The following is an 8,222-nucleotide window of genomic DNA, read 5'->3' as shown; positions in this document are numbered from 1 at the left end:
GTTGATGCAAGATTTCTATCGAACCTTGAATGATGACTTGAAGAGTAAGATTAGCAGAGTTCAGGCAAAATCGTTTGCGGAGTTATTCGCTGCGGCTAGAGGACTAAGTGTCCGAGTGTGAGCACGGGTGGCACACGGACGGGTATATCGGATTCTAATGCGTCTAGGTGTTACAATTGTGGCGTGAGGGTTTACAAGTCTTGGGTAAGTCTGGTGCCAAAGGGTGATGGCACAGTATGTTTCAATTGCCAAGAAAAAGGACATCGTAAGTCCGAATGTCCCGAGTTAGCAGGGACGGGTGCGGCAAGGAGACGTTAAGGTACGTTTCATTTTAATAAATATGTCCTTGATTATTTATTATGTGCCATTGAGTTTGATTTGGTTAAATGCATTGTGTTGTGCGTGCTATTGATATGGGTGATGTTCCTAATGGAAGTACCCTAAGGTGACGTTTGATTAACGGGCGAAGGGCGTAAGACTTGGTGCAACCAAGCATTCCTTAGTATTTGAGAAATGTTTCTACCAAGCCATGGAAATGGGTTTTGGTGTTCGATTGTTAAGCGCGTGTTCGCTTGTGTGTTGGAGTTGATGAACCATGAGGTTCGGTGGGTGGGATGAAACCCTTGAAATCAAGTGTTTTGGATCTCGATGTATGTTGGTAAAGGAGTCTACGTGACGCGACATTAGGTGCCTCTTTTATACCTACTAGCGTGGTGTTCGACTCCGATTATGTTGTGGTTACATTGTACTTAGGGTACCGAAGTGAAACCCTTAAGTACATGAGTGACTAGGTGGAATTTGACAAACTAAAGCAATTGGATGATTGCGAGGGTATGGTTTGTGTAATTGGTGGTACACTTTTCGTTCGAAGTGTTTAAGGATGGTTTGAAATCCATCGTGTGCTCAAGATTGAGGTGAGGTGATGGGTCGTGTGAGCCCGATTGTTGGTAAAGTCTACCTTTGGTAGCGTTGTACGATTGTATGAATTGTGGATATGGATCGTAGTTCCAAGTGGGGGAGTTACACTCCCGTACGAGGAGGTTTTGGTGTGAGATTTCGGATGATGCTTTTGGTGGATCCGGAAATTTGGTCGTGACCCAGTTTTGGTCTACTTGTGGTAGAGTACAATTTCGGTTAAATTGTACTTATGATTTTGGATTTGTAAATTATCACCGAGGTGGTAAGATGGTAAATCTAGTTGAGAGATGATGGACGTGTTTGGCAAGCAAGGTGAAATCCCTCGATTAAGGGATGTGTGTGAGACGGGTTCTCTTTTGGAGAATTATTGTTGGGTACCTATGTTTGATATAGGCGGTTCTTGCTCGATTGTGTGAATGGTTAGTGGTATCCGTTAGGATTCACTATGGCGTAGCAGAGCGCGATGTTACGCTACTCGTTGTTCGAGGCCAAAAGGGCGTTGATTGATGAAGCATGACCTTCGGGGTCCGCTGACTTCATCATAGTATTTTTGATTGGTGGAGCATGACCTTCGGGGTCCGCTGACTTCATTATGGGAATACGCGATTGGAGGAGCATGACCTTCGGGGTCCGCTGATTTCATTATGGGCGTAGTGTTATATCGTTGAAGCATGACTTTCGGGGTCCGCTGACTTCATCCGGTGTTGAGATTTGTGAAGCATGACCTTCAGGGTCCGCTGACTTCATCATGGTAGTGGATCGCGTGTGGTTTCGGATTCACGATGACGCGTGTGGTTTCGGTCATTTTATTGAGGAGTGAGTCTCGTGTGGTTCGGTTTCACAAATGACTCGTGTAGTTCGGTCATTCCTCCGGGATAGTGACTCTCGTGTAGTTCGGATTCACTAAGGCGCGTGTAGTTCGGCCAATCCCGATTATTGTTGTGGTGAAGGTAGTGAGTCGCGTGTAGTTCGGATTCACTAAGGCGCGTGTAGTTTTCGGCCAGCCTTCGTATTGTGTGATCTATCGGTTGTTTTATACACCGATGGTGGGGTCGTAAGGACCGTGTTGTGTGATTTATCGGTTGTTTTATACACCGATGGTGGGGTCGTAAGGACCGTGTGGTGTGATCAATCGGTTTTTTTATACACCGATGGTGGGGTCGTGAGGACCATGTTGTGCGATTAGTGATGCGATAGCCGTGTTTCGCTCACATGTTGTTACGGGTGTGACAATAGTCGATTTTGTACACCTTCGGATTAGCGTTGCCATAGTCGTTTGGGCGTTATCGGTTTTAGCCGTGGATTATGATGTTACGGTAGGGGCGTATTGGTTGTGTTGCGCACTACGAGGTATGTTTAGTGATTGGTATTATCCGTAAGGATTCGCTTCTATTCGGTCTTCTTTGGTTTGATGGTTGACTTTATTTTGGCTTGTGGTTGTTACTAGCGATGTACTTGGCATAGTACGCTAGAAGTTGATATCTCGGTACGAGATTGGTTGAGTTTTTCCCGATGTGAGGGATTGAGTTAGTGTTAGTGCTCAGAATTGTGGACTTGATAAATTGCAGGTGACGATTTAGTTGTTAAGGGTAACTCTTTGAGAAGGATTACCTAGAGGAGTTAGAAGAATACATGGTGATTCCTTGTATTCTAAGTGATTGTTGTAAACTTCGATTGTTGCGTGTATTGCACGGCTCAGAATGCGTGCAAGTGTGTGTCTTAGTTAATGGATTAGTCCTTGGGTTAATGAGTAATGTGATGAAAGTCAGATTGAAACGTTTGTTGAGAACCGTAGTGTGTCGGTTTGGATTGATTAAGTGATTATGATCATGAGGACGTGATCGAATCTAAGTGGGGAGAGTTGTAACACCCCGTTTTTCTAAACATGACGCTCGGGGCGTCATTTGAAGTCCAAGAATGATTATTTAATAGTTTGAATGTAATGCATTGACCACGATTGACTTTGGGATGTTTTAAAAGTGAAATTGGAGTACATCAGGTAAACTGTCGAGTTTGAGTGCAGTTTGTCGCGTTCTGGTGCGTCGCGTTCCGTGACAAACATACTTGAAATGAGACAACTTCTGATGGTGATTTCTGTCCACTTTGTCACGTTTGAGTGTTGTGTGTCGCGTATTGGTGTCGCGAAACGCGACAAGGTGTCGCGAAACGCGACAAATGTCGCTGTAATGACATTATTAGCCCATTTTAATGGAATCTTTTGAGGGTGTTTTGGTAAATTCACTTATGGCCGGTTCTAGAGCCTTAAGACTGATCCAAGGCTCAATTTATCTTCATTTCCACTCAAAAACACTTTCACCTTCAAATCCTAGAGAGAGAGGAGAGTTTTAGAGAGAGAGAACTCCATTTGGAGAAGAAGGAGGTTGTTTCGGGTTAAACCTCAAGTGTTAAAGTTGTTCCACTCGTCAACGGCATCACTTTGGCGGTATTGGTAAGCTCTATCTCCGAATTTCATCTTGGTGATTTGATATTCAAGTTTAGGGTTTTGAGCTAGTTTGTTGTAAAACCCATTTAGGAGGTGAAATGGGTAATTGTAACTAGTTATTGTTGATGTTGGTGGGTTTTGGGTTGGTTAATGATTTAACCATGTTTAAGGCTTGAAAGTAGTGTGTAATCACTAGTGTTAGTGATTATAGAAGTGTTGGAACCACTTTGGGTGTATTTTGGTTAACTAATTTTGAAATGGGTCAAAATTAGGGTTAAGGTGTCATATTGGGCAAGATTGGTGTTTAACGCTTATGCTTGGGTTTAATTGGCATATTAGGACCATTTTCACTTGTGTTAGTGATTGTTGGTTAGTTTTGGCATGCTTTGAGCTTGGAAGTGCAATTTGGGTCGAATTTGCACTAGTTGACAATTTGGGTCGATTTGTAAATCCACCCTAATTGTGTTGTTGTATTTGTGTTAATGGAATAGGTACTTTCCATTAACGAGTTGCGGATTACTTGGAAGCATTCATCAAGGCGTTTAAGGTGAGTGTTAATATCCGATGTGCATATGTATGTGTAGGATGGGTGCGGGTCGGGTGAAGTGATTCTCGGCTATAGAGCTCACTTCACATATAGGTGGATTTGATGGACTTGTGTATAGGTCCAATTGGCACGGTTGTGCGTTTGGTTGACAACCTTTGGCGAAGTACACGTTTTGTGTGTACATTATCACACGTGGTTGTGATGTGGATGATATAAACCCAATGGCGAAGGGTTTTGATGTTAAGAAGTGAGTCGCGTGTGGTTTCGGATTCACGATGACGCGTGTAGTTTCGGTCATCTTATTGTATCATGAAAGTGAATCTCGTGTAGTTCGGATTCACGATGACACGTGTACTTCGGTCATCTTATTGAGGTAGTGATCTCGTGTGGTTTCGGATTACTAAGGCTCGTGTAGTTCGGCCAACCTCGATGTTGTGTTGTTGAAGATAGTAGTCTCGTGTGTATGCGGATCTACTAAGGCTCGTGTAGTTCGGCCAATCTTCATTGTGGAAATTGGGTTTCGGTATTGGGTTAAGGGGTTAACCTTGGACGTTTATATATTGTTACATATATATATATATATATATATATATATATATATATATATATATATATATATATATATATATATATATATATTTATTGTTGTATTGTCGTGATGTAGCTAACCCTCCGGGTGTAGCTCCTTGGCGTTGTTCACATTGTCGTGGGTGAACTTATATTTGTTGATATTATTAACTTGTTGCTTAGTGATCGTATGGTATGCTTAGCTTAGCTTGCCTTTACACTTGGATGCTCCGGTATGCGGTATTTGATTATTTGTGTGGCTTGTCCATTTTATGCATATATATGTATGCAGTATATTCTCACTCACTAAGCATTAGCTTACCCTATCGTTGTTGATATTTTTTTATAGGTTCGCATGCTTGGCGGCTCGGGTAAGCTTGGGAATTAGAGATCTTGGCTAGGTTGCTTTAGAAGATCTTGCTTTTGGACTCGATTAGGATTTGGGTAGCGTAGTCCCAAATCACCATGCTCGGTTTTGTGTAAAAGTAACTAGTCGGGTCATAATGATTATAACCGGTTTACGATTTAATTAATGAACCATTGTATTAGGGAGTTTAAACTATTAATGTATGTTTTAAGTTCGTTGAACTTACTTTGGTAACAAATATGTTTTGGAAATTGTGTAATGGGACCTAAAGTATTATTTAACGCGTATTAAAAGAAAAAAAAAATTTATGGGCCGGTTTTAATACGGGTTGGGTTGTTTCAGATGTATGCTCCAATTATATTTCATACCATTTCAAATTGGCGCCTGTCAGAAGAGCCTGTGGTCATTTCAGCTGTAATAGAAAACAGAAACATCACTCGCATTTATACTGACACAAGTTGTGAAGCAGATATTTTGTATATGCATTGTTTTAAGGAATATCCGTTCAGCGTGAAGGATCGGCTACACTACACGAACTTAAAGATTGATGGTATCACGGGTGAATCAATAAGAGCAGTTGGTAAAGTGAAACTGGATGTCACACTAGAACACACCCTTTAGTCCGCACAGAAATTGTAGAATTTACAGTTCTTGATGGCAGATCACGGTTCAGTGCGTTGTTCGGTAGACGGACCCTTCGCAAATTTGGAGCAATTACTTCTACACCGCATGCAAAATTGCAGTTCCCAACACCAAACGGTGTAACAGTGATACACTCTGAATATGTTGGACCACCAAGGGAGAGATCAGTTGTTCATGAAGCTCCAGGGAATTTTGTCAGGGGGGAATCATCAAGGCAGTTGTTCAGTAGAAATGATGTGAACGAGTACTTCAAACCACCTAAAATGTGGCAACATTGAAAACAGGATGCAACACGGTACACGGAAGACAGTATAACAGCATGAATCTCGCTGAATAGTTTTTATCACATTTTTAATTTTCATCAGTTCAGGCAACAACACAATACACTTTTTGTAATTTTCTAATTGGGACTTGATCACCCCATGCGAAGATATTACACAAAAATGTTGTATGTGTGATAGTATTATCAATAAAATTTTAAATTTTTCTTATGCACAGCATTACGCGTTCGAATGTAAAGCATAGCATTCATTCCTACCCACATAAGGCAAGGCATTTTTATGCCCCCGATGGTAGAAGCTCTTGTGTCAACATTATAGACACAAGGGATCGGCTAGCGTAAAGTATTTACTTCACTAGAGGGCACCGAGGCAAAACTAAAGATTTCATAATGTCATGACATACAGAATGGTTTATCACAACGGCATAAATCCATTTATAACTTGTAAACAGAAAACATTAAATACAAGTATATTTTTTAAAGGCGCACAAAACCTAAGCGCAACACGCTAGACGGAACATTGCTAGTTCCATAAACAGAATTATCTCTAACACATTTATCAATTTTTATAACATATAGACAGAATACCAACATTATGATTAATTTATATCCTATTTCAGAAGTTATTGAAAGACTTCTCGATATTTCTTCATAAAATAATTCAGCTAAAGCAGAACGGAGAACGGATACATTGTTTACGCAGCAATCATAGAATTATACATGATTTGCTCAATACAAACCAGATATACAATTTTAACCTGAATAGACAATGACATTTAGGTAGCTGTATATTTTAGATCCATACAGGGGAATTCTATGATGATGCATTACGGACAACGAACGACGGATAACAGTTCAATACATAATCAAAAATCAGTTTAAGACAAACATCATTTCATAGGACATGATATATGAAATTCACATACGTATAGCAGCAATATAATAAAAGCAACAGAGCATGTTAGCATTAAGCATAACAACAGTATATACAAACAAATTATCAGCATCAAGTTATTACATATTGTTATTACAGAGAAAATATGTTCTTAAATAGGCACATCTAAAATGTCCTTAACAGACGCATCTTCCCTAGCACACACCTCCTCTACAGAGTTAATCTTCAACAAAGTAACTTCATCCATGGCCACTTTCAGTCTAGCATCAGCACCTGGTTTGATAAATTTTGCAATAGCAGCTGGTAGGGGGTCAGGCTTCACGGGAAGAGCATCCAAAATTTCCAAAGTAGCATCTGAAAGATCACTTTCTGTGGATGCCTCAAGATATCTATGAAAAGTTTGCCCAACAAGGGAAGAACTCAACACCCTCTGCATTAGTGCAGGAATCCCATTCTTCAATTCCACAAATTTTTTCTCTGAAGCAGCAGCAGTAATGGCTTTTTCATCAGCATGACCTTTTTCTCGTTCAACCATTCTTTTCAATTCTTCTACTTCTTTCAACAGTTTTTCTTTCTCTTCTATAACCTTCTCTTTCTTAGTCCTCTCTGCAACACATTTTTTCTCAATTAGCTGCAATGCCTCCTCCTTCTTTTTTGCCATGTCAACTGCCGTTTTCCACTTAAGATCAGCATCTTTTAAGTCAATCTCCATCCTTTTTAGCTTGCTGGCAGTATGGATAGCATTATCCACAAGAGTTGCTTGAGCCTCTTGCATTTTCAGACCATGAAGAACATGGTGATTCAGAAGCAGTAGTGATGCAACTGTTGATTGGCAACTTTGTTTAAGGGTCATTGCAGATAGAGAAGAAGAAAGATCAGCAATTGTATTTCCCTGCAACATAACCATACGATCAATAAATTACAGTCAAAATGAATAATACAGATAGATTTCCAAGAATTAGCTGATAATATGCACCTTCAGAAAATTGGCAAAGCTGTCAGATTTATTGACAAGATTTTCTAAAAACCCTCTTAAGCCGGCCAGGGGAACAACGGAAGGCGGCTGCGATGTGGAAGAAGACTGTGTTGTATCAACCCTTGATGAAGTTAATGGATTAGTATAAGGAGGAGTTTTAACAGTATTATCTTCATCTGCTTCTTCACTCTCTTCTTCATCATTATCATTCTCAGCATCAACAATTTTATCACTCTTATCACCACTAGCAGTGGCCTTGTCACCATCTATTGATAAATTCAGTTCTACATCATAGATAATCAATCTTATAGATAAACATTAACAAACATTGTATAGCACAGAAGAAAATGATGAAGACATACTTCTTTTCTTTGATTGTTGAGAAGCTTTGCTAGATGCACGATTCCACAAACGATTTGTACGTTTTCCAGTTTTCTTAGTGATAGGCGGTTTTGGATCAGACTCAATAATTTCCACATCCTATGAGGAAGGTTGCACAGTATCATCATTATCACCTTCCGTAGGTCGTTCAGGGCTTTTCAATTATTCTTCAAATGCAGTATCTCTGGCCTTGTCAGCCTCAAGTT

This window comes from Rutidosis leptorrhynchoides, chromosome 11, assembly GCF_046630445.1.
Source record: "Rutidosis leptorrhynchoides isolate AG116_Rl617_1_P2 chromosome 11, CSIRO_AGI_Rlap_v1, whole genome shotgun sequence".
Classification (NCBI taxonomy): domain Eukaryota; kingdom Viridiplantae; phylum Streptophyta; class Magnoliopsida; order Asterales; family Asteraceae; genus Rutidosis; species Rutidosis leptorrhynchoides.
The sequence above is the reverse complement of the archived record's forward strand: the minus strand, read 5'-3'. Positions refer to the sequence as shown.